General features: G+C 46.1%; 1 long non-coding RNA gene across 1 annotated transcript; it reads right to left on the reverse strand.

Annotated features, from left to right (window-relative positions):
* Positions 1-733: 733 nt before the first annotated feature.
* LOC141568777 (uncharacterized) lies at positions 734-23,487 on the reverse strand. The gene is made up of 4 exons (XR_012491966.1): positions 23,436-23,487; positions 4,251-4,447; positions 1,081-1,196; positions 734-970 (listed from the first exon to the last, which is right to left on the reverse strand). It is a non-coding gene; the product is annotated as an uncharacterized LOC141568777 (long non-coding RNA).
* Between the last annotated feature and the right edge of the window lie 1,265 nt (positions 23,488-24,752).

Here is a 24,752-nt window from a genome sequence, read left to right on the forward strand (position 1 = left end):
GATGGCAGTGATGGTGGTGACGAAGTTGGTGGTGGTGATAGTGGTGGTAGTGATGATGACAATGGTGGTAGTAATAACGGTGCTCGTGGTGGTGAGCTGTTCTTGTTACTAGTGGAGGTGGTGGGAGTCATATAAGACATAGATAAACCAGCTAATTGGCTTTCTCTGTCTCTAAAACCCTCCCTTGCTTCCCACTCTCCACCTTCTGACCTTTTGGTTTTGTAAAAAATGTCCAGAGTTTTGAACCTCTGTTTATTGGTAGCAGCATCTGTAAGATGATATGACGACCTTATATTTATTTATTTTTGAAAGGATGTAGGGGAAACAACCTCCCTTATTTAAGCAAAACACTGAGTCCCCAAGGCTTTAAAGCTGGAAGCCAACTCTCCAGGTGGGGAGGGGGTGCTGACCAAGCAGTGCCAATATCACTCCAGAGTTTCCTCTTTCCCTCACCCTCCTCTCTGTCCGACTCTCACATCCACAACCATGTCAACCCAGTGGTGAATTACTGTTTGTCCTTCAGAGCTCCGGCCCAAGCATGGCCAGCCATCTGCTCCCTTGGTATCCCTTAGCCCAACTGAGAGACTGGGATTTCAAAAAAGACAGAGACAGTGACACAGAGAGAGTGAGAGACACACAGAAAGAGGGACTGAGAAAAGAAACCCGAAAGAGAAACAAACAAAACACAGGAAATTTAGAGAGCATCCAGATGACAATGCTTACTTTTCTAAACTTTCACAGCTAACTCATCCCCAGGCCCGCTGGCTGACTCGGTCCACATTTTGTCTGATCCACTCAAAGTATTAGGACAGTTCAGGAGACACCTTCCAGTGCCCATGCTCTTCCCATTACACGTCCTCCAGTCACTATGCTCTTGGAACCCAAGCAAAGATCATCCATCGCAACTGGCCACCCAGGGTGCTCTGATGCAGTCCTATTTGCCCAGATGTTCAGCCACGTGTGGCAACCGCTGAAACAAAGGAACGCACCCTTCGGGTGACTGGTCTGACACTTATGATTGGCCTAACAGTATAACAGCCTCATAAGCACACAGTCACTTTCTAATGAGATTAATCTCACCTATAAAGCAACAGAGCAGGCAATGCCATGGACAGCTCCTGGCAGTAGCAGGATTGAAAAACTTGGTGCTTGAGGCCATCTTCAGCCATCTCCCTTGTTCCCTGGTGAAGGCAACACTGAAAAAATGTGAAAGAACAGCAAACTTAGAGCTCACAGGGGAATAAGTCAAACCCCCCAGGGCTGTGAACTGAGTTACTTTAATGACAACTGCACTCCCTTTCGAAGAATAAAGCCTAAGAGAAACAGAAGTGCTATGCCGTGTACTTTTCCTTTCGTTAGTGATGTGTTCCTGGGCGGTTTGGGGGAAATCTTGGCACTGGATGCAAACAGCCAGTCCTCACTCTGAGGCTGTTAGCCAACACCCCAACGAGGGTCTCCCCATGTGGAATGCCAGCCTGAGGGTGTTACAGGACCCCCGAGCTTCCTCCGCCTGGCACCCCTCAGCTTTGCACATTATTCTCTAGGCCTGCCCCTCTTGTAGCCCTCACACAATTGCTCCCTTTGGGACTCTTCTAGAAACACTTTGATAAGGGCCATGAGGATGCAAAGCTGGAAAACAAGGCTGGGAAGAAAATCTGGCACATTTTTTCCTCTGCTGTTCAAGTAACAATTTATGCCTGGTCAGTATGGACAGCAGACTATTTATTTTGCTAGCCTCCCACCCTATGCTCATCTCAGGGGTGGGCTGGGCTGATATTTTCTTTCAAGGCTGTACTAAAAATTCTAGCCTCCCTCCCTCGTGATTCGAACCCCCAGCATTGACACTGAAGGCAGCCAGCACCTCTTTGTCACTCACAAGACGGAGGCCAGCCTCTCCCCCGTGCTATTTGGAGCGACCTTGAAGCATTTCGAGACACATGAGGTACAAAACATTCCCTCTCTTCTATCTCTCAAATGAGCTGCTGGAGGATTGCAAGTGTTTCTTTTTAGCAGAACATCTGACAAAACTCCTGATTCTCCCCCCAGTGCTATCGCTCCCTGCCACATAATGAGTCCTAATCTGTCTGCAGAAGTCAAACTGTTTCCCTGCCCCATCCCTCAGCTGCTGGTTTTCCCCAATCTCTCCTGAGAGTGAGGGTGGCGTTTGGAGGGACTGAAGTTGAAGCCGGAGACATGTGCAGCCTGGTACCTTGAGGGTTAAGTTAGCCTGGCTTTGGAAGAAGAACAGGCCCTCCCCTGGTCCCAGACGGAGCATACTAAATAACTCCCTTCAGCAAGTCAGCTTGTTTGGTTATCTTGGAGTGTGCACTGGGGCTAACTCATGCTGGCCAGTCCTCCGGATGTAGCCTCGCTCAAAATCAAACCTTATACAGGAGTCTTATTCCCCGGGGCTGCCTCCTCCCAGGCTGATAAAGGGTTTCATCATGGATGATTCAAGAGGCTGAGATGCAAGCTCTGCTGATAGCTAATGAGGCCTCCAGCCCCCAGCTGACCTCACTTTCTAGCTGTTGACAGGTTCAGTCAGGCTGGCCAAACAGCATCCCAACCAAGCCAAGACAAATGATCTCCAGCTCTTGTACCCCCTATGCCTCCAAGTCCTTCTTCTGGACTGCAGTCCACCTCCAAGACTCCCCACGGACCATCTCCAGGCTGTTCCTATTCCACTGGCAAAGGAGCAGGCTGAGATAGATAAGACTGATTCTGTCCTCCATGCCTGCTGCACTGGCTGTCCAGTAGAGCTTGGCACGGGTCTTCTTGGACCCTTGCTTCCCCGACCCTCTCCTTCCGGCTCTAACCATCTGGGACCTGGGGAGGTGGCTATGAGTCTTGAGTCACTTTTAAAAGCATGTGGTAGGCCCAATTCTCTTGTGTCCAGAGGAGATTTTAAACTAGGCAAGACACGCATGTGTGCGTACACACACACACACACACACACAGCCCAGCTTGCTCCCCAGCCAGGGTTATGACGGGAAATGGAGGCCTCCTTATAACCTACACAGCCTGTGGTACCCAAGGTCCCCAGGTCCTGAGGACCAGTCAACTCCTTAGATCCGAGTGCAGGACCAGAAGAGGTCAGAGAGATAGCTCTACAGCTCTGAGGCTCCATGTGGGTACCAGCAGACTGGCCCAGGACACAGTGTCTTCTCCATGACTTCTAAAGTTAAGCATCACTTTGGAAACACTGGAAGGGACGGAAGTGCTGGAGGTATGTGGGGAAGAATCATACCTTCCCTTCACCCGCACAGCCAACTTTCAGGGGCCAGCGCTCACTGATATGCAGCTTGGGCTGTGTGCATACTGGGCTCAAGGCTGAGGCTGAAAAGGCTCCAGTCCTCGTGTGGCAATTTAGTCCACAGAGTTAGACCCAAGGGCCTCAACAATAAATCACACACCCCGACTGCGGCGTGATGCTTTGCAATTCTCTAAATGCTTTTCAGATATATTTTTCTGATCCTCATGCCACATCTGTGAATTAGATAGCTTTACTCCTCTCTCCTTTACGGAGGAAATAACTTGGCTTAGTAAGGAGCAGAAGAATACACAAACTTTGGACCTCTGATCCTAGATCCTTTGCTCCTCCCTTGCAGAAGGAATTTATTTAATTGTACTTGGAAATGAATAATGCTTTACTGCAACATGAGGAGATGAAGACTTATAGGCACAATGATGAGATTAACAAAGGCAAGGCACAAAAGAGTGGAGGATATTTTTCTTTTATGAATTTCTTTTTAAATTGCTTTTCCTCAGCATGTAATAAATTTAAGTATTTATTACTTTATATAGTTAGTCAGGGTTATTGCAGAAAAAAATTTTTAAATGATAGGAAAAAATGTGTTAAATACTGACAAAATTTTTAAAACACTGATACATACATACATATATACATATATATCCTTTGAGAGTTGTTCTATTCCTTTATGTATATATATTATATATCAAGACTATATATTAATATATATAATTATATAATTAACTTTACTCCATAACTTCTCTTTTCCTTCAAAGCATGGACTGGAGCTATCTTTCCATGTCAGTAAATAGATCTCTTTTTTTAAACAATTGCCTAGTGTGTCACTGTATTGCTATTACTGGACACTGATGTTGTTTTCATTTTTTATAACTGCCAATTATGTTGTAATAAAGCTTCTTAGGCACATATCTTTGTGTAGCTCTCTGATTATTTCCTTAAGATAAATTCCTGAAAGTGAAATAACGTGATTGAAACATACCTTTAATGTTTTCAAAATATTTTTGCCAAACGGTGTGCCTTTTTATAGTCCCAGCAGCAGTATGTAGCAATCAGAAGGCTTATCAAAAAGCCTCTAGTGTGGGGCAGCCGGTTAGCTCAGTTGGTTAGAGCGTGGTGCTAATGACACCAAGGTCGCCGGTTCGATACCCACATGGGCCACTGTGAGCTGCGCCCTCCCTTAAAAAAAAATTTAAAAAAAATGACACTAGTAGGAGAATATAGCCAGAAGGTCAGAGTGCAAGCCATCTCTGGGGGGAACTTGTGTGACATTAAGGAAAGATTTGCAGGAATTGGAGAGGCCTGGTCTAGGTAAGTGACGTGGAGAACTGAAGTGGACTTAATCAGAAGGGAGAAAGAAGGAGAAGAAAGAGAAGGAGGAAGGAGGAGGAGGAGGAAAATAAGACGCCTGAGTCATGGCGTATGTGCGGATACTCAAAAATGATTCAAAGCTTTTGAGTCTGAGCAACTGGGAGGAGGGAGATGTTAACAGGGCCAGAGAAAATGGCGGAGAATTTTACGAGAAAGTCAAGTTTGTTTGGAAGAGCTTGCGTGTACACATCCAGGCAAAACTCTCTCTCAAGGTGGGCAGCTTGGGAGCGTGATTTTAATAGTCTGATTTTAGGGGGAGGAGTAAGGAGGACAGTCTTTTTGGGAATCACCTAAATGAATGCACAGCATACAGAGAAAGCACAAAATGAAACAGGACGCACAACCCATGCTCTGTTTAAGGCAGTGGTACAATTCACCCAATCGCTTATTTATTTATTTTTTAAGTAAAATTCCAACCCAGAATAAGAAAAATGACATCTTATTTTATATTATGGGGAGGTTGAAAAAGTTTGTTCCTCTTAATTCAACAAAAAAAGCAAAAGCCTTTGGGCTGACATAAATGCCTCCCCTGCCCTCCTAAAACATAAAATCTGAGTCACAGAAAGCTATGTTCCTAGAGAAGTTATAATCCCCTGCGTTGGCTCTGTCTGAAGGCAGTTAGTTCCCCTGGGTATGTCCCCTCACCCCATCTCATTGGGCGGGAGCAGTCCTTTAGCTGAATCTCTTTGCTCTGCTTTGCCTTCTCTAGGACTCAACTGAGAGCACACACCAGGCAGAACAAAACAGTAGCAATTGATGACAAATGGACTAAGCTGCCCCCATGTCTCCCTCCCCACTCCTTGTTACCATGGAGACACCAGTCAGCCAAAGCCAAGAGATCAAGAAATATCCATGAAGGACAATCTAACGGACACAGGTGCTGGGGGAATCAGTATGAGGCAAGAAGATCCATCAATCCATCAAAGGTTGAGGGGGAAAGTGCTGAGAAGGAGAACTGAAGACTAAGGTACAAACAGGTGGCCTTTGTCCTTGAAACTAGAAGCCTCTTTTCTCTCCACTGGGACTTGTGTCATTCGAATACATGTTGATACCACATGTCAAAGCTCTATTTTCTTTTCAATGTCCATTTCTTGTTCTCTCTTTGACTTCACCTGTAAACCTGGATCACCTCTAAGATGGGCAGCTGGATATGTGCTCAAGAAGCCAAGAATTGAGGCAGAATGTTTGGAAGACTTGGTCACCAGAAAGTTCTCAGACTTTGTTGGAAAATAGACAACAAAGCCCAAATACCATCAATGGGTTCTCCCTACTTTCCCCCAATTGGGACAAACAGTGAATATCGTCTCTACACACAAAGGTATCTCTTTGAAAGGGCAGAGACACCAAAGTCTGAGAGAGAAAAGGGGAGACTTAACTTACATTGTGGGTTTTTCTTCACTATTAGTTTTGTGTGTAACAGGAAGTCAAAAGTCAAATATTAACTGGAGTTCTACCACAGCTCAATAGGTCCAGTGGACATGATTTCTCCCTGACAACTGTCATCAGACATAAACATGGGAGGAAGGAAGGAAAGAAACTTCTCAGTAACTCCTACTTATTAAAAATGCGAGTAACCTGTTCCTACTTAGGTGCTTTGAAACTCAGTCATTTGAATCGTTCAGATTCTAGGCAGTCACCATAGTTCTTGTAACAAGCTACTACTCTCCACACTCATCTCACAATAGCTGGAGTATAGATTCAGCCTCTTACTTTAGGTGTTCAGAGTGTTACTTTGTCATTGCAGCGGTCATACAGGTCAGGATTTTTGCATTGGATTACCAAAAAGCTAACAGAGTGCACTGCTTATAGAAGGAATTCAAAACATGCTGGTTGATTGAATACTAAAAAAAGTTAAAGCCTTCCTGTAGTAGAAATTACAGCTGAATCCTGAACAACTCTTCTTTCCTCCATTGTATACGGGTCATGGGTTTAAATGGAGATTGACTCCACCCAGCTGCAAGGTTGTACCAATCAGAAATTAGAATCCTCCTGCCACAGTGATTGGTTCAGGTAAAAGAAATCTATGCCAATCAACATGGCATTTTCCCATCGGAATCCTGAGGGAAAGTTGGCTAGGACTTCTGAGAGAGTAAGTTCTTCACTCTGTCAGAGAGATCCACCACAGCCAACCTCGTCACTCTTCGAAAGCATGTTTTGAAGACAACAGTCCTAGAGCTTTGGACATGTTGCCACCTTGAAAGAAACTGGCTGCTGAATGGATGCAGAGAGCACAGAACTTTGAGATGCCAAAGAGGACAGTGTCCCTTCATCCTCACTGGGCTATAATTGTTTCTAGAACCTTGATGCAATGGGATGTTTTCCCCTCCCCCCATCTCTGGATCTCATAGTGTCACCTAAGTAGACCCCGTTTCTGACCTTGAGCTTTTGTTTGCCGCTGCTTTTTTTCTATAGGGAATCAGGTTTGTGGGGGGGGCCAGGCTGGGGAATGGTCACCATGCTGTTGCCTACCTGTCCTTGTCTCCTCATCTCTATCCCAGGGACCAAACAACTTTATCGTATCCTTCTAGATAGGTGGAAAGAAAGCAAGAAAGAAAGAAAGAGAGAGAGGGGAAGGAAGGAAGGAAGGAAGGAAGGAAGGAAGGAAGGAAGGAAGGAAGGAAGGAAGGAAGGAAGGGGAAGGAAGGGAAGGAGGGAGGGAGGGAGAGAGAGAGAGAGAGAGAGGAAAGAAAAGAAAAGGATATATGATCTGTACATAAATTTGGGAGTTTCACTGAACCCCCTATTTATCAGACACTACCAGTCCAGAACTATTGCTATAGCCCATGTCTATAAACTTGCTTTTCAAACTTGGGGGACATCCTCAACTTCTGTCTTCTACTATCTAGTTAACTGGTTCCACTGGGTCCACATCCCAAATATCTCTCATTTCTGTCACCTTCTGGTTTTCTGCATTGCTCATCGCCCTACTTTAGGCCTTCACCATCTAATGCTTGGACTGTTGCAAGGGCTTTCTGATAGGTCTCTCTACCTCCCAAAGCATCCCCCTCCTATCCATTTGTTCTAATGTTATAGCTGAAAAATATAAACATGGCCATTTCATTCCTCAGCTTAAAATTTTTAATGGTTCCCTTTGGCCTAGAAATAAAATCCAAACTCCATTCCTTATCTGGTCCTTGCTTCTGTAGTGGTTTCCTGTACAATTGTAACTCTTTTGAGAAGTGGGCAAATCCCCCTACCCTCATTCATGGGGGTTCAGAGAAGATGTCCATATTAGGTCCTGGGCCTGTCCTGTGGCCCGGTCACTCAGCCCTGTATGGCCATCGCCCACTGTTGGATCGGCGAGTTTCCTCACCAAGATTTCTGTGCAATGTTAAGCTCAGGAGTGGTTTTCACCTACGTTGTCCACTACGTTTTACACGAACCTGCTGTGAGACGGCTGATAGAACCACAGACCCAGAGAAGTGGGAAGTTGAGCCAGAGAGGGGCCTGATCACATGTGAATCTCTGCCGACTGGGCCTGACGCCAAGCCATAGGCCTGCCCTTCTAGGTGCAACGCTGTTCCAGGCTTCCTTGGATTCCTGGAGCTGCCCCAGGAGGCTCCCTTTCAAGTTCTCTTTGTTACGTAGGCTAATTAGAGTGGGGTTTTCTATATTTGCAACCAAGAGTCCTAACTATGCATCCCCTCTTACACGTAGCATCCTGAGACCAAGTCTGTCTTAGTCATCTCTTATCCTCAGTGCCTATTCATAGATGGATAGATAGATGATAGATAGATAGATGATAGATAGATAGATAGATAGATAGATGATAGATAGATAGATAGATACATAGATAGATACATAGATAGATACATAGATAGATACATAGATAGATACATAGATAGATACATAGATACATAGATACATAGATACATAGATACATAGATGACAGACAGGAAAGAAAAGGATATATAATTTATATATACCTGGGAGTTTCACAGACCCACCAATTTTGTTGAATGAATAATTGATTTGGTACCAAGTATGAGTTTCTAGCAGTCTCCTTTGGCTGCCTTCCTAGCTCACAAGCAAAGAGAAAATAAGAATTTTATTTGAGAGGGATTCATAGCATTCAGCTCTTCCCTGCTTCCTGGAGCAGTAGCATCTTCCCTTGGAAGAAACTTTCTGGTATCGCCTCCCACAGACACTCACAGGCAATGTCGCATTGTATCCTCCCTACAGTGCAACAGGGTTGTGATATTGTTACAGCCATGTCCATTTTACAGATGAACCTACTGAGGCCTAGAGTGATGAAACAGCTTGCTTGAGGTCACATGGTGACGTGGGCATTCTAGCGCAGGTCAGCTGGCTCCAAACCCAGTACTCGTAGGTTTTGTTTGATGGCCTTCCTGGCAGATTTCCTGAAATGCTTGACTGTTTTCAGAGCAGATGAAGCCCCAGAATGTCAGCATGTGCTTAAGATTCCTGTTTTTCTGCCTTTAGTCACTTCTGTCAGGGTGGAAAAAAAATCTGCCCAAGCACCTGTATAGAGGTGAATGGCTCTATTCTGTGCCAGACAGAATCAAACCAGACAGCCTTTACCGCCAGCAAAGTGGGACTGCCCGGGGCGGGGGCCACTCTTGATTTTGCAAGGGTGTCCCAGGTGTGGGACATAATGCACCCCTCCCCCATTCAGCATCTAACCCCTTCGTCCAGCTGCAGGAAGGTACTTTTAAGAGCTGTCATTTTGAGGAAAGAGCAGGCAAGGGAGGAGACCGTAGGGGTGGGTAACAAAGAGTTAAGGCCGCAGCTGCCAGCCCATGCAGGGTAGAGTTATGCTCAAACTGTTCCCACTGGACACCAAGTCAGCTGTCACCGGAGAACAAAGAATTCCCAGAGCTGTTCAAGTTGTGTCACACCCGGGAACTCCTGGGAGCCCCCCGATTAGGGTTTCTAAATCAGCCCTATCGAGGCCTGAAGAATAAAGCACAGGAGCAATGAATTTGCCACATTCACACAATTCCCAGCCCGACTGCCCGCCTCGCACCACCGCCCCTCCCACAGGGCCTCAAAGGCCACTTCACCTCCAACAGGAAAATCAAATCGCATCGAAAGCCCCCAACTGGCTGGGCCAATGTCCAGAGGGCTTGGGGAGTAGTGGGGGGTGAGGGGATTGGCTGTGCAGGGGCTCCAGTTGCTATAGGAGTAAGGAGCCAGAGGCGCTCACGCAGGTATGTGGGGGGGCGGGGGGGGAATAAAGAGGGATCCATTGCAAGGATGGGGGGGGACCTGCAGGCACAAGAGGCTCATTTGGGGATTTGGGGGTTCAGACTTTGCTGTTCCTATTTCATTCCACCCAAGTCCAGGTGATAAAGAGTTTTGTGAAGGAACCCTGGACAACATTACCCCGGGTCACTCTGCCCCAAGCCTTAGAACCCCTTTCAGGTCACAGTTGAGCTGCTAAAAGGCCAGGAGTCTGGTGGTGTTGGCAAGACCACCGAGCTGAGGAGTTTCTTTTATTACTGGCAGAGCCCATGGCAAGATGGGGCACTGTGTGTCCAAAGGGGCTTAAATCCAGTTTTGACTTACCCCCATGTGAGGACGTATATACAATCATTGTAATCACGAGTGTTATCAAAACTGTTCCTTTATTTGATGTCAATGTTTAAACAAATACCGAAGGGTTCCAACTTTGAATGTGCATATATTTGTAAATTCTGGGATCCTCAAGGGTGGGATAATACCTCAGATTCTGAGAGCTCTTGGTTTTCGTTCAAACTTGAGCATTTTTCCTTTTTTCCGAGTCATTGCCTGGGACTGTCTTTTAGCTCCAGGTGTCATGAGATCCCTACTGTAAGCTTTGGGCAGTTGAGCTTTGAAGGGGAACCTCCAGCTGCAGCCCTGTCATCTGTGGTTTAGTTTAATGAGAAGTGTCAGCATTTACGAAGCCCACCTGGGGCCAGGCCTCCATGGCATGGCATGAGGAAGCTTTGTCTGTCCTTTGTCTGTCCATCATGCCTTTCACCAGTTGGAGTCCCAAGGAGACATACTTGCATCCTCTGGTCCCTGCTATACTTTTCTGAAGAGGATTGTGGAGGCAGGCATGACTTGGACTCCCAGACCAACTCCTGTAGCTCCAGCTCTGAGATCGGAAAGCCGGAGGGAAAAGGGTCACTCTTTGGTAGCAGAGAGCCCACTGGTTTTTCAAATGCCCACTTGTTCTCAACTGCCTGGGCTCATGAAGGAAGCCGAGTGTACTCCGCAGGTGAGCATACCAAATGCATCATAGCTCCCAGAGTTCCCCAAAAGTGTATACCTAGGATGGGACAGAGTCCAAACCCAGCAAAGATCCTCGTATTAACAACACCAGCCAATTACGGGAGTCGTCTTCCATGCTGAGCATTGAGTGCAATTCAGGCCATGACACATTTAATCCTCATAACGCTGGTTCACAGAGGCGAGAGATGAGGCTCAAACTCTCCTAAGGCCACACGGGAATCACACTGAGCAAAATACTGGCAGAGCCAAGGTTTGAGCCCAGGTCTGTCTTCCGCTCAAAGCCCTGGACCACTGAGTTTCCTGAATCCCTTCCAATTGAATTCGCGATCTACATGAAAAAGTCCTAAGTGTGCCACACTTACTCCTATGTTTTCTGTCCTCTTAGTGCTCAGGAAGGATGGGACAGAGGGAGCTGTCACCAGAGGACAGGCTTCACTCTGGTGGAGCCAGCCCAGTCCGGTCCAAAGCTAACTCTGCTGACTGCCTGCTTGGGCCAATCACCGACCTTCTCTGAGCCTCAGTTTCTTCGTGTGAAAATCTAGAGATCGCACCAATCTCACTGGGATACTGGGGGCATGGGAGGGAGAAACCTGAGCAGAAATGCCTGCCCCTGCCCCATTGTTGTACACTATGAATGCTAATTTCTTATCTCTTCCCTCCACAGGCAGAACGGTAATTGTTAATTCTGTCCTGAAGTCACTCTGCTCCAGGTGAAAGAACCTCCCAGAAATGGTTCCATTTTTTCAACTTTCCATTTTGCTTGCTCTTTTTTGGACCATAGTTTATTGTCCCTTAACCTTCTCCTGGCCAAGACTGACTGATAAGAAATGCTCCCTTTGAGAAGGATAGGGAAGGGAAGGGAACCACGAGGTGATCCTATAATAGATTCACTTTGAGTTAAAAATAAATAAAGTGAAAAAAAGGAAGGAAGGAAGGAAGGAAGGAAGGAAGGAAGGAAGGAAGGAAGGAAGGAAGGAAGGAAGGAAGGAAGGAAGGAAAAGAAAAAGCTTTTTGTTTCCTGGACATTAGGGTCAAATTACTGTGTTGCTTTCATAATCTGTAGTATAATTCTGCCTTGGATTTTAGCAGAAATGCCCCCAAGCTTTGTCACCCCTATTTATGAATCGGAGAAAGGGCAGAAAGTCTACATGAGTGGGGTGCATGTTAAGTGCAAGATTCATCGACCGTTAATGGCCAATGTGACTGCAAGAGGCAGTTGCTAGCAATGACCTTCACTCCTTTCTCCAAAGTTCTTTTAAGTGGCTGCAGCGTGAGTCATCATACACAGGGTCATCTGGCTGGAAACCAGGGGCCTCAGACCCTGGAGCGAAGCCACTGTGCCCTGAAGATATGGGTCTCTTCAGCTCTGTGTAGGCACCCAGGTTCAGTACATGCTAACTATTTGTCTGGTGGGTTGAAGGAATGAGTGAAGAATTCAAGACTTTCTCTTCTTCCCCCAGTTCACTCTTGCCCAGTGACATCAAAGTGTTATCAAATCCTTTCTCCCACATTTCATTTTAAAATGTCAGCTCAGCTCTTGCAGCTAATGAAACTTTCCCATTGATGTTGGTAGATGCCAAGAAAAGGCATCAAAAATCATTGATGTACCTTAATGACCGGCAGGGGAGTAGAGGTGTGACGTGATTGACCAGATGCTGGGGACGTGATAGGACCAGGGGACTGAGCATGTGTCAAGGCTGAAAAGAGGAACGAAGAGCAGATATGAGACTGGATTGTGGCAGACCCACCAGCGATCATTTCATGGCGTCAGGGGAGGGCGTAGAGTTTAAGAACTCACAGTGCAAGACAATATGTGATGTAGCTGAAAGAGCTGGGACTTTAAAGAGAGGCAACCGAGGGTCTGAGTTCTAACTTGGCCACTTACTGAATAGGAAACCTCAATTTCCTCACCTATAAAATATGGAAACAAGTACCCACGTAGTCATAAGGCTGTGGTATGGATAGGATGAAATAAAACACTTACATGGAATGTGGTACCAGGAGACAGTCAAGAAATGGGAATGCTATGAAGTGGACGGCAGGGAGGACCAAGGGATAGGCTGAGGAAGCCATGGGCCAGTGGGTCAATGCCAAGTTCTAGTGGAGATAAGATCTGCAGCAATAACCCCAGCAGTACGGCTCCGTAAGTAACAACCAGGCGGAGAGTTCATCTCACGGGATGAATTATGCCATTAAAGCCAATGAGGGAAAGAGGAGAGAGTTATTCACTCAGGGGAAATAGGAAGTGGGCAGATATCCAGGAAGGGAAAAATGGTCTGGATTACCTCCAAGGTGCTGGCTGAGCCCTGGGGAGAGACCTCTCAGACGGCCACTGTGACCCCAGGGGCCAGGACAGTCCAGGTATAAATTGTGAAATACCCTATATTTGTCCTTGATGTTACTGTCTTCCTGGTGTGTACTTGTTCTAAGTCCCAATTTTACCCTTATTCCCAGAATCCAGTGATTGCACTCTACCTCCAACCTGCTCTCCATTGATTCGTTCCTCCAGGCCAAAGCCTACAAGACAGCTGACAATTTAAAATAGAAATCCACCACACAGTTATTCACCTTTGGAAACTAATTAAACAAGAAAGGTGATTTAGCAAATGTTTTTGGAACTCTGGCTTGTTCCAAGCACCGAGGATACGGAGTAGGGAGAAATGCTTGGTTCCTGCCTTAAAAACAACGCAGCGCTCCTCGTGGGAACCAGGACAGACTGGCTGGTCAGCTTCCCAGAATCCTGACATTCGATCACCCCTGGAGCTGGTGGCTCCTCCCAAGGGTAAGAAAAAGCCCTGTCCCCAGCTCCCCTCCGTGGACCCTCCTGCACACCCCATGGGGGGGGGGGGTGCATGGCAGTTGTCCTTTCTGCCTTCACCGAATTTGCCCGGTGGCACTGTAGAGGGCAAACCACGGCACAGAAGAGGCCTGATGGACAGAGTGGATGCACGAGCAGCAGGAGACCCCACGTCTAGTCCTGTTTCTCTTCCCTATTTGTTCTGTGACCTTGGGCACACCACCTTCCCTCTCTATGTCTCCATTTCTCTTTATAAAAGCCAAGACTCTTCCAGCTCCAACATTCTAGGAATTAAGTGGGATGGCAGGCCATCTTGGCCCAGAGCAGCCCTTTGTATTTTCACAAAATTATAGATTAATATAATTAATAGTACATCAATATAATGAAGTGTATTAATAAGTTATTAATGAAGTATATTAATAAGTGTATTAAAAGTACGTGAATGTGTGTATTTCCACCCTATTGAATTATATACATACATATATATGCATGTATGTATATACATATGTGTTCATAGACGTGTATGTATAATGTTTTGAAAATCACAAAACAGTCAGCAGAGCCTATAGGAGCAGAAGGGGGCACAGATTTGGGCAAACAATGCTCGAAAACACAGACAACTTCTGTTGGGAGCTAACGTTGTTAATCACAGAATATCTCCTCCATTGAAAGGACCCACACAGTTCAGGGCGAGTCAGAAACGTGTTCAGTGCTCTTTGGGTAAGATCATTACTTAGCACTCTGCAAAGGCGTCTCTTCTTCAGGGGTGGAATAGAACTTATTTCCCCATGTTTCTGAGAAGTTAAAAACGTGGAGCCATGTTAGATATCCGGAGGGTCCGTTGACCTGCTCCCCCTTCATCCACGGCCCTACGTAGGCCAGTGATCTGAACCCACCACCCAAATCATAGCCAATTGCATCCCCTGACCCACAATCCAGTTCACCACCTGAACACATGATGCGCTGGGCCAAACAGATCCGCCCTGGGGTGTTTGGGGATTAGAAAATGGAGAGGAAAAGAGGTGGTTCCAATTGGCTGGTGGAGGTGAGAAAGTGAACCTAGTCTGGATCAGCATGGAGCCAACCAAAGCCATGGACACGACCGATATTATGGAGCAAGAGAAGCCTCAAGTTCACACAGCAAAGCAACTTTGAAAAGGGATTGGGAAGCAAATGTATCAGCAAAGCAGAAAGGAGAGACAGACAGGAGAGAGGAGAGCCCAATGTGTAGACTTCCCAGCTCAGTTCTCAGTTCTCATGAGTCCCCCTGGGTCAACCAGGTCAAGGGCAAGAAAATCCTCCAGGGCACGAGTGGTACAACCCACATTGCTAGTTCTAAATAAAAATTTAGAAGTACAAGTTGCGTGTATTTCAGCAAGTTTACCCCATGTCGTCATCCTGTGCTCAATCAGTCTGTCTGTGTCGTCTATGTATTTTATCATGTTAGTGTTCTTGCCTATTTTAGGTTATACTCTCTGGAAGTGAGGGATACTTTCTGTTTGATTTCTATCAGTACGACACCTAGCACAATGACATGTTTACAATTTGGGAGTTTTTTGTTTTTTTTCCTTAAGCCTCACACTTCAAAAATTAGATAGGATTTCATCAATTAAAAAATGTATTCCTCTCGAAAGCTCTGACTCTGTAAACTCTATGCATTGTTGTACTAGTCATAATAGCCCAAACTGGAAACTATCCAAATGTCCATCCACAGCAGAATGGAAAAATAAATTGTGGTATTTTCACACAATGGAATAGTTTGTCACTGTGAGAATAAACACTCGACGACTTTATGCACCAATCGGACTGAATGTTGAGTAAAAGAAACCTGACACAAAACCACACACACTGTGTGGTTTCATTTCTATAAGGTTCAAAAATAAGCAAAACAAATTGATGGTGTTGAACAGCAAGATAGGGCTTCCCTGGGTGGTGATGGTGGTGAGGCGGGAGGGGTGGGGGGGAGGAATAGCAGGAAGGAACCATGAAGGGGCTTTCGACTGGTTCCAAAGATGTGTTCAGTTTGTGAAATTCATCAAGCTGCTCACATTTGTGATGTGTGCACTTTTCTATAGATAGCTCACTGTATTTCGATTAAAAAAAAAAGCAAAGAACTGTATGTATAACTATGGTAAACATAGAATAATACATAGGAACATAGTTAGATTTTAGAAAGCAACTTTGAGGTTTATCCTATTTGGACTCCGTACTGTTACTGTGACATGTTGAGAGAAATCATGTTATAGGAAACTACTTTGTTAGGACATTTGCTTTTGAAAACTGTGTACTTTTTTTTTTTTTTTTAATTTCGGGTTGTAAACTCTGTCCTAGGAGGCTGTTCTTGACCCATCCACTTTGGTGAGAATTAATTCATTATGACATCACGAACGCAGCTCTACTGACCTGGATCTGACAAAAGGTGTACCGATTGTCTCAAAACTAAGAACAGCGCTAAAGAGGATTCTTCTTGTTTTAAACATAGGTATTTTTCAGTATAAAATGACTAACTGATGAAGTTTAGAAGAACAATACCAATTTCAATGCTCCCTTTTGATAAACCAAAATCTGTTTGAGATTTTTTTTGTGTGTTAACATATTTCCTGGACCACCTTCTCTGTAAATTTCCTCCTTAACAGTTATAAGTGGGGGCATCGACATCCAGAGAAATGTCCCATTTGTGCAAAATTCCCTCTCAGGAAAATTTATGTCTGACAATCTGAGCTCTTAGTAAGGCTGCAATTGAATTAATGCATTATTTATACATAGCTGTGGCTACGCAGATAACAAACTCACAGATGCTTGCATAAGCCTATGTAGAGAGAGGCACTCAATTTTTTAATGGCAGTGAGGGACTTTCATGTCAGAAATGAATGCTTTCTCTTTGAAAAGTCTCTCAGGATTTTCATTATCCTGTAACTTGCAAATCTACCTTTTAAGGAAGATGAGTCTTCCTATTTGAATATTAGCTTTTTCCTATTAAAACCAATCCTCTTTCAAAAACATAAAAAGTAGGCTCTGAGTGAATTGATTGAATTAGAAGTGGTTTCTCTCTTTCTTTCTCTCTTTCTCTTTCACGTTTCAGTGTTCATCATTCCTAGTGCTGCTCAATGCAGAAACCTCTGTCAGCTTCCTCTTACCTCCGCGCCTTCTCGGGAGGGCAGTGGACAGTCAGCGGGCCCCGAGGGAGCCATAAACGGTTTGAATTTTAGTTCTTCCACCCAAACCAGTTGTTCTCAAGCTTGGATGAGCACCAGGATCTCTTGGGGGATTGTGAAAATGCAGATTCCCAGGGCCTTCCCCCAGAGATTCTGAAGAGGCTGGGAATCTAGGCCTGCGTTTTTATGTAAGGTCCCCAGGTGACCAGTGCAGGTCCCCCTTGGGGAGACTGTGAGATGCCTGCTGTCTATTAACCCCTCGGATTCGGCATGAATCAAGCCAGGAGGACAGATGCCCTCAGAGGCCTGGCCACTTCCTCCGTGTCCTGACTCACTCATTTCCCCTGTCAGGTCTACACACTGATCCCAGTTTGGGAGAGGATTGTGTTCCGAGCAATATTTTTGTCAAGCTTAGTTGGAATTAAGAGCTCATGTGGCTTTTTTGTTCTTTCCTTTTGAATGGTGCTTTTGGTCCTTAGGCCCCCTTATGTCACCTATAAGGGAACAATGTTGCAGCAATAACTATTGTATGCAGGGTTCTGGGAACAGAAGGATAGAAAAGTGAAAAGTCAACTGTCACATTTCCCAGACGGGAGTGATCTTGGGCAAAACCACATCCCTCTCTTTCTGCATTTTTCTCTCTTCTGGGGTCCGGTCTCTGTGGGCATTAGGGGTGGCTTAGCCTTCATTTAGCACTTCCCAAGTCTGTGCTTAGTAACCAAGTTCCTAGCACCTGGGGTAACTAATATCAGCTAAGATTTGAGAGAATGGCAATGTGATCAAATCGGTTCTTGCTAATATGTGAATGACTGATGTAAAAGAGCAATATTTAAGTAGCACTTACAGGTGAAAGTGTCTCTGGGAGCGTCACACTCCAATTCTCTAGTTTCTCCTGGAAGGAGCCTCCCAGCCCCTTAACTGTGTACCTACAAGATGTCCAACTTATTGCTGCCAATTTGGCCATCCGGTTGAGAAACCACGCCCCCTCACTTTGCCCCAGTCTCACTGACGTACTCCCATGCACCACGAGAACTAGCCACAATCTAATGTGAATCCTTGAAAGCACTGCTAGACTCCAACACAACCTGTTATTTCTTCACTTGAAACCTGTAAAAGTTTGCCTTGGCTTGTCCATAAAAATGCTACCATTTCTCTCATTTTTTTCTATTTTTTCCTCTTCACCCACATTCCTAAGTCCATTAGGGCCCATCCCATTTCCAAAAACCAACAACAATTATATTAGAAAAGGGCAGCGATGTTCCCAGCTACCAATGCAAAAGTCACTATTAGCCTCACTGCCACGTCACTCATCCTACAGACAGACTGACATGTGAATGCCCCAATGGTGTGTCCTGTGCCCCCAATCTGGGCATAAGTACCTCTTTGTTTTGGGGCCTTCCTATTCCCTCAGTATCAAATCCCTTGAAATGTCAAGCTCCAACACAAGCACAGACAAATGGAAAGCTATGTTGGAGCAACCTTACTGTCATCTTACAAACGGGAAAGAGGCATCGCATACTTTCTAGACTAGTCCCAGTATCCACGACAGATCTGAAAGAATGATCCAACTTGTGGGTCCAGCTGCGTTCATTCACTGAATGCATTCAGCAGCTACGGAGCGCTGCCTCCCAAGTATACGCATTACACATCGGCACTCACTGGGGACAGGTGGGGTGACAGTGGTGAGCCAGAGACAAGCCCTATCCTCCAGAACCTTGGAGGTGCTGAGAGGAGGGACGGCATATCCTGGAATCATGAGTCAGTTTGAAAGTGGGGAGTGCAATGAAGGAGGGACAAAATAATGAGAGGCCCGAGAACCAAAGGCTCTCCCAATTAGGAGAGCTGGAGAGACAGAACCTGAACCAATTCTTAAAGGTCTGGGATTGATTTATACAAGAAGAGACATGGGGAAGAGTGATTCAGTAGAAGTGACAGAAAGACGAAGGGCAGAGGGCAAAGGAGTTCTTGCAGCACTGGGTATAGGAGAGAGCCCAGAGAACCCAGACTCTTCAGGTGAGAAGTCTGTGGCAGGTACCGGGCTGGAAGCTGGATGGTGGGAGGGCTAAGATTACAGGTGAGCTGCCAAAGCTCACCACGTGAGCAAAGCAAAAAGGCGGGTCCTAAGGAATGTGCCCCATTTTCCTGGCTCCTTGGGGACTCCAGGCATTCCAACAAGATACATGTTGCCTGCCAGCCAGCAGATGTGGCCCATGAATAAACATCCCCACAGGGCCGGGGGTAGGGGGAATAATAAATATGAAGAAAGTGGTGGGCTGCCCCTCCGTGTCCCCCTCCCCTGCTCCCAGGGCAGCAGACACACTCGCCCAAAGGGGCGGACTCAGACGTCCTCGCCCCACGGCCTGGGTCGGCCGCACATTAATCCGGGTGGATTTGGCCATCCTGTGACATAGCCAATCAGTTCGAGGGAGGGGACGGCAGGAACGCCTCTCTTTTCACGCCACAAAAGGATTTTCGTCCCTTGAGAGCACAATGAAAAAAAAAAAAAAGCCAATCAAGGCAGGATCAGCTGTGGGCTGGTCGCTGCAGATCTGTCTCTCCCAGAGGGGGGTGGGGGGGACATATTGGTCCGTGTGGGAAACCCACAGCCTCAGCTTCTCACACATTGTTCTCCTCCTCTTCAACTGCACCCCCTCCCCATCAGCCCACACCCTCCCCTCTCCCCTCCCCAAAGCCGTTAATGCCACAAAAGATACTTTCCCCATTGTGTCCCAGACAGCTGAGAGGTCCCAGTTAGCCCTACACAGCTCTGCGTCCTCTCCAGGGAGAAGGGGGCTGGACCATCCAAATAGAGAGTGGGGTGCTTATCATACAAAGGAATTAAACCCACTTGGGCTCTTGTGCTAATGTAGGACTGTGGGGGGTTAAACACGGTTACATTTTCATTAGGTGCTAATAGCAAAAGGGCAGCTCTGGGCAGCAGGGACCAGACATTGTTATGCAGAAAATTCCCCCTAAAGGAAGGTCAGGGCAAGTGGGGTGGAGGGACAGGAGGGGACTGCCAGCTTTAGAGCCTGGTCCAGGGAAAAGGGGGTGGGGGCAGCATGCAAGGCGTATATTGTTGGTCCCGGAGTTCCATCAATGGGAAAAGTCATGTTTTCTCTGAAGGAAACAAGTTGGAATTGTTGGGGAGGCGAAGGGCTGGGGGCTGGCTGGGGACAGGGCTAGGCCATTTGTGACTAAGGCCACGCTCTAGGGGGCCCTGCCTTCCATCAGTTCTACCCTGAGGCTCAGCCCCAGTAAATGGAAGATTCTGGTACGCGTCCGGGAGGTGATGCTGAGAAGGGCAAAGTTGTGAAATCAGGGAGAACAGATGTGAGCCCTGGTTCCGCTGTTCTCACTGGCCTGTGGCCTGGGCCATCGGTGTGACTCTCTGGACCTCAGTTTCTTTTTAATGCCAAAGGGAGATGAAACCCACCTCCGTGAGTCTTCCGAGTCCCCAGTGAACATAAAGTGCCTGGTACAAATGAGGTGCTCAGAAAGGGGAAAGCCTTTCTCCTCTCACCCACCACCCCCACTCCCAGCTACCACGGAAAAGACATTAACACGGCAAAATGAAAGAACGCAGGCTCTGACCCCGTCATCTCACGTCGCTTGGCTCACATACAGTGTTCCAGCCTCCTCCACCTGGGAGCAAACTCCTCTTGCCTTCTCTTTTGTGTTCCTCAAAGCTGCGTCCAGAACTTAGCTCTGCCACGTCTGCTTGCTTTCACCTCAGTCCATTCAGACATTACAATCTCCTGCCCCCTGAAAACTTGGGCATGGGTCAATCAACAGGGAAGCTCACGATTTCTCTTCGGGTTTGCTCTGTTCTCTGCGTTTTTATTTGCACAGGCATGAGGACGTTGCCGTGCGTAGACGCTGTGCAGGAAGGACTGCGTGGGGATACAGAGAAGTGTGTGGGAGGATGAACCCACGGCAGGCGGGCCTCCAGCCTCCGTGGTGCTGTACTTTCCTGCTCATCACGCCAACAGAGCGTGGTTCCCCATCACTTCTTTTTACACTGAAAATTCCCAGAGACGCAGAATTCGACTGGAAGCGAAATATTAAAGAGCTGGACAAAGAACTGCCACATAAAAGATACTACTGATCCTTTCTAGAGAGTAAAGGGAAGGGAAAAAAAAGTACACATCCTCATATTCTCACCATACGTTCAGCAGAGGCTGAATTTGTATTTAACACAGACTTTGGCCCTGAGTGCACTCAGGGGGAGGGAGAACAGCCTCCTTTCACACAGTGATGTCGCTATCGGCTGCCCCCCTGCCCCCTCAGGACAGACATCTGCACACGCGGTCCTAACTGCCGAATCCACGTGGAGTCACAGGTGGATTCTGAGGTTTCCGACTCCGCAAGACCGCTCTCCAACAAGAGAGAGGGGCCAGGTCAATCTAATCGTGTCAAAGAGCTTCATAATAAAATACGTCCAGAAAGAGAAATGGCTTGACCAGTGGTGGCGTCTGTGAAAGGTCTAGAAAGATGACCCCGACGGCTAAAGCTCATGCCTGGTTTCAGAGTCTCTCCATTCAATGATGACTGACTCGTGAAAACAAACACACACACACACACACACACACACACACACACACACACACACACAATCTAGCTGTGATGGCTGTGTGGATAAGGAGGGAGAGGCAATTATTCTTTAAATTGACTGAGGATGGCTTCTTTGGTGCTAACGTTTGTCTTTCCATGACACAGGTTTTCTCGTTATTTCTACTTCATAGAAAGTAGTTTGAGAATGGGAGAGCACCGTAGAAATAATTTTCTCATCTAGAATATCTCTGGAATGAGAGAACGGACTATACTCCACAAGACGTAGCACTCAGAAATAATTCTTCATTGCAAATTCATAACCAGGGATCTGATATCTAAAATCTTTAATAAGCTCCCTCTTACCTTCATCACATAACACATGTGATTTTTGATCTCTTATTAAGAATGTCAAGCTCGAAACCAAGAATCCAGAGGAAACTAAGCACTGGGGCAAAAAGGAGGTTTCTAACTTCAACTTGGACTCGCCCCCCCTCCCCCCGCCCGCTTTGAAAGAAGAGAAAATGCCTCACCCCACTGGTTAATAAAATTAGAATTCAAAAATCTTTCCAGGTGCAATGATAGATCCCTACAGAGGAAACTGCTTCCCTGAAGCCAACAAGTGCTCAGAAATTACAACCGGTTTCAGCAATTAAGGGAAGTAAAACATTAAAAAGCATGAGGCAAAGTACATTTGCATGTTAATAGCCCCTTCTGTAGGGCTGGGAAGCTTTATTTTACCACAGAGCAGATAACTTTCCCAGTACAGCAACATTAACCCCTGGGTTCTCACTCCAACTCCTGGCCCCTGATTCTGACGTCTGGAATTTTCTGGCCCCTGTTGGGGAAGATACGGGTTAACTCTGCGTCTCCATCTAGCCACTGTGGCCTAATTCTCTCTGGCGTGGGTAGGAGAGGAAAAAGCAAGAGACCTAAAAGTGTTGAATGTCTTTAGAGGTAGAAAGCGGAGGGTGGAAAGCTGTATCAGGGGGTGAAAAGGAACGTTTCTCTAGAAAACAGGCTGCCATGAGCTGGGCACAGGCAGTACCATCAAATGCGATTTGAATTTGAATCTGTGATGTTGGAAAAGTTACCGAAATTCTCGGAGCCCCAGTTTGCTTATTGAACAGAGTAGGACGGGATTAGATGCAGCGATGAAAGTAACAAGTCTATGCACCTGGTAAGTATCGTGGTTACTGTAACGGTGCTGTAGCAGGTGGCATTTGCAGCGTTTCAGGAGAGATTTTACAAAGAACTTTTGGGTGCAACGATGAAAAAGCGCTATGGCTTTACTAGAGATGCAAAGCAGTCCTTTTTGTCTCAAGCATCAAGTTAATCTTGGAACAAAGATAGATGCATACAGGCTCCTTTTATTTCTCCCCCCAAGTTGGAGGCCACCAACGTTTTGGATCCCGTCAAAGATGATAAGGCTCAGGAGCTGACCCCCTGCTTGAGGTAGCTCCCAGAAATCAGGAGAAAATCCTCACCTCCTATAGGAAGTCTGCATAGCACAGAACTTGGGTTTTGGAGCTGGATACATACACCTGGTTTTGAGATCCACAGGCTTTGAAACGATCTGGCTGTATTACTTTGAACAAATTTCTTAATCTACCTCTGCCTCAGTTTCCTATTGTAAAATGGGGATGGTAAAATGTCAGACATCTGGGGCAAGGTTTCCATGTGTTGAGCAAGCACTCAAGCCGTGTCCATTGCTTAGGGATGTTTCTTTGTTGCTCTTTTAAACAGCGGTTTGCCCATGACACAATGAGGAAGCAATACCCAAAGCCTGTCACGGCTTCGATGTCAAGCCAACTCATTGAAATCAAGTAAAAATGAGGAAAGAGGAGTTTCTGTTTGTACACCAATGTCCTCGTCACTCACCACCGTTCTGCGGATGGGAAAGAGAGGCTGCCGGAAGGAAACAAAAGTTCATCAAGGGCTGGCAAAATATTAATCTGGAAGCTCACGGATGGCCAGTGATGCGCGCTGCCCAAGAGCAGACCCTCCCTTCATGTCCGTGCTTACCTGTGGGCCGAGACAAGCCAGCAGCCTCCCCTGCCCCTTGGGCACTCACCATGACTCGCCATTCATCCTTTGCTCTACCTCTGCATCCAAATCCCTTTCCCAGGCAGGACCGAGGAGGAGAGCCAAGGAACAGAGTGGACTAGAAGAGCTGGGTAAAAAGCAGACATGGAGCGCTCACTCAGCACACAGCCCTTTTCCCTAACAAGGTGCACTTTTTTTTTTTTCCTTCTTAGATTGGTGGGTTTTAACCCTGACTGTGCATTAGAATCACAGGGGAAGCTTTAAAAAAATGATCCTGTGTTCTACCCGCCCTGATTATGATTCAGTGTTTCTGGGGTGAGCCTGGTTCATGGGTATTTTCAAACAGCTCTTCGGGGATTTTAATAGGTAGTCTGGCTTGAGAACTGTCGTCCTACTTGGAATAGCCACCCGCAGAATTTTAACTTCCCTCTTATGTTCCAGGGTGTGTTTGATGGCCAGAGCTGCTCACTCTGGGCTACAGGTTAGGGTGACCTGGAGGACTTTTCAAAAATGAGGGTGTCCAGGACCCATCCTCCAGAATCTCTGATTTAATTGGCTTGAAGTGGGGGAGGAGGGGCAGACCTCAAAGATAGACCTCCACACACTTAGAATTCCACACATACAAGATTATTCACTACAGCATAAACTATAATAGCACAGATTGGAGACAACTCAAGTGCTTATCTATAAAAGATTCATTAAGAAAACTCTGGTCCAACCTCAACCTAGAATACTATGCGTTTGTTTAAAAAAGAATGAGAAAGGTTTTGAGGGCACTGATCACAAAAGATCTCTAGACTATATAGAAAGAAAAAAAAGCAAAATTTGTATGTAGTTTACTCTTTGTGCTGTGGGTCCTGATACACGTTTAACGTCTTAAACAGTATCCTGCAGAACAATTCCACCACATTAAAACATTCCGTGTTTCACCTCTTCAACTCTCCCTCCCCTCTGAACTCCTGGCAAGCCATGATCTGTTTACCATCTCTATAGTTTTTCCTTTTCCAGAATGTCATATAGTTGGAATCTCACACTTTGTAGTTTTTCCAGACTGGCTTCTTTCACTTTAACAGTATGCATTTAAGATCTATCCATGTCTTTTCATGACTCATTTCTCTTTATTGTTGAATAATATTCTACTGTCTGGATGTACTATGGTTTATGTATACATATACCTCTCAAAAGGCATCTTGGTGGTTTCCAGTTTGGGGCAATTATGAATAGAACTGCTTTTCACAAGCAGGTGTTTGTGTGGACATAAGTTTTCAAAGCAGTTGGATAAATATCTAGGAATGTGATTACTGAATTGTAGGTTAAGACTGTGTTTAGTTTTATCAGAAACTGC

The sequence above is a fragment of the Rhinolophus sinicus genome, linkage group LG15, assembly GCF_036562045.2.
Source record: "Rhinolophus sinicus isolate RSC01 linkage group LG15, ASM3656204v1, whole genome shotgun sequence".
In the NCBI taxonomy this organism is placed as follows: Eukaryota; Metazoa; Chordata; class Mammalia; order Chiroptera; family Rhinolophidae; genus Rhinolophus; species Rhinolophus sinicus.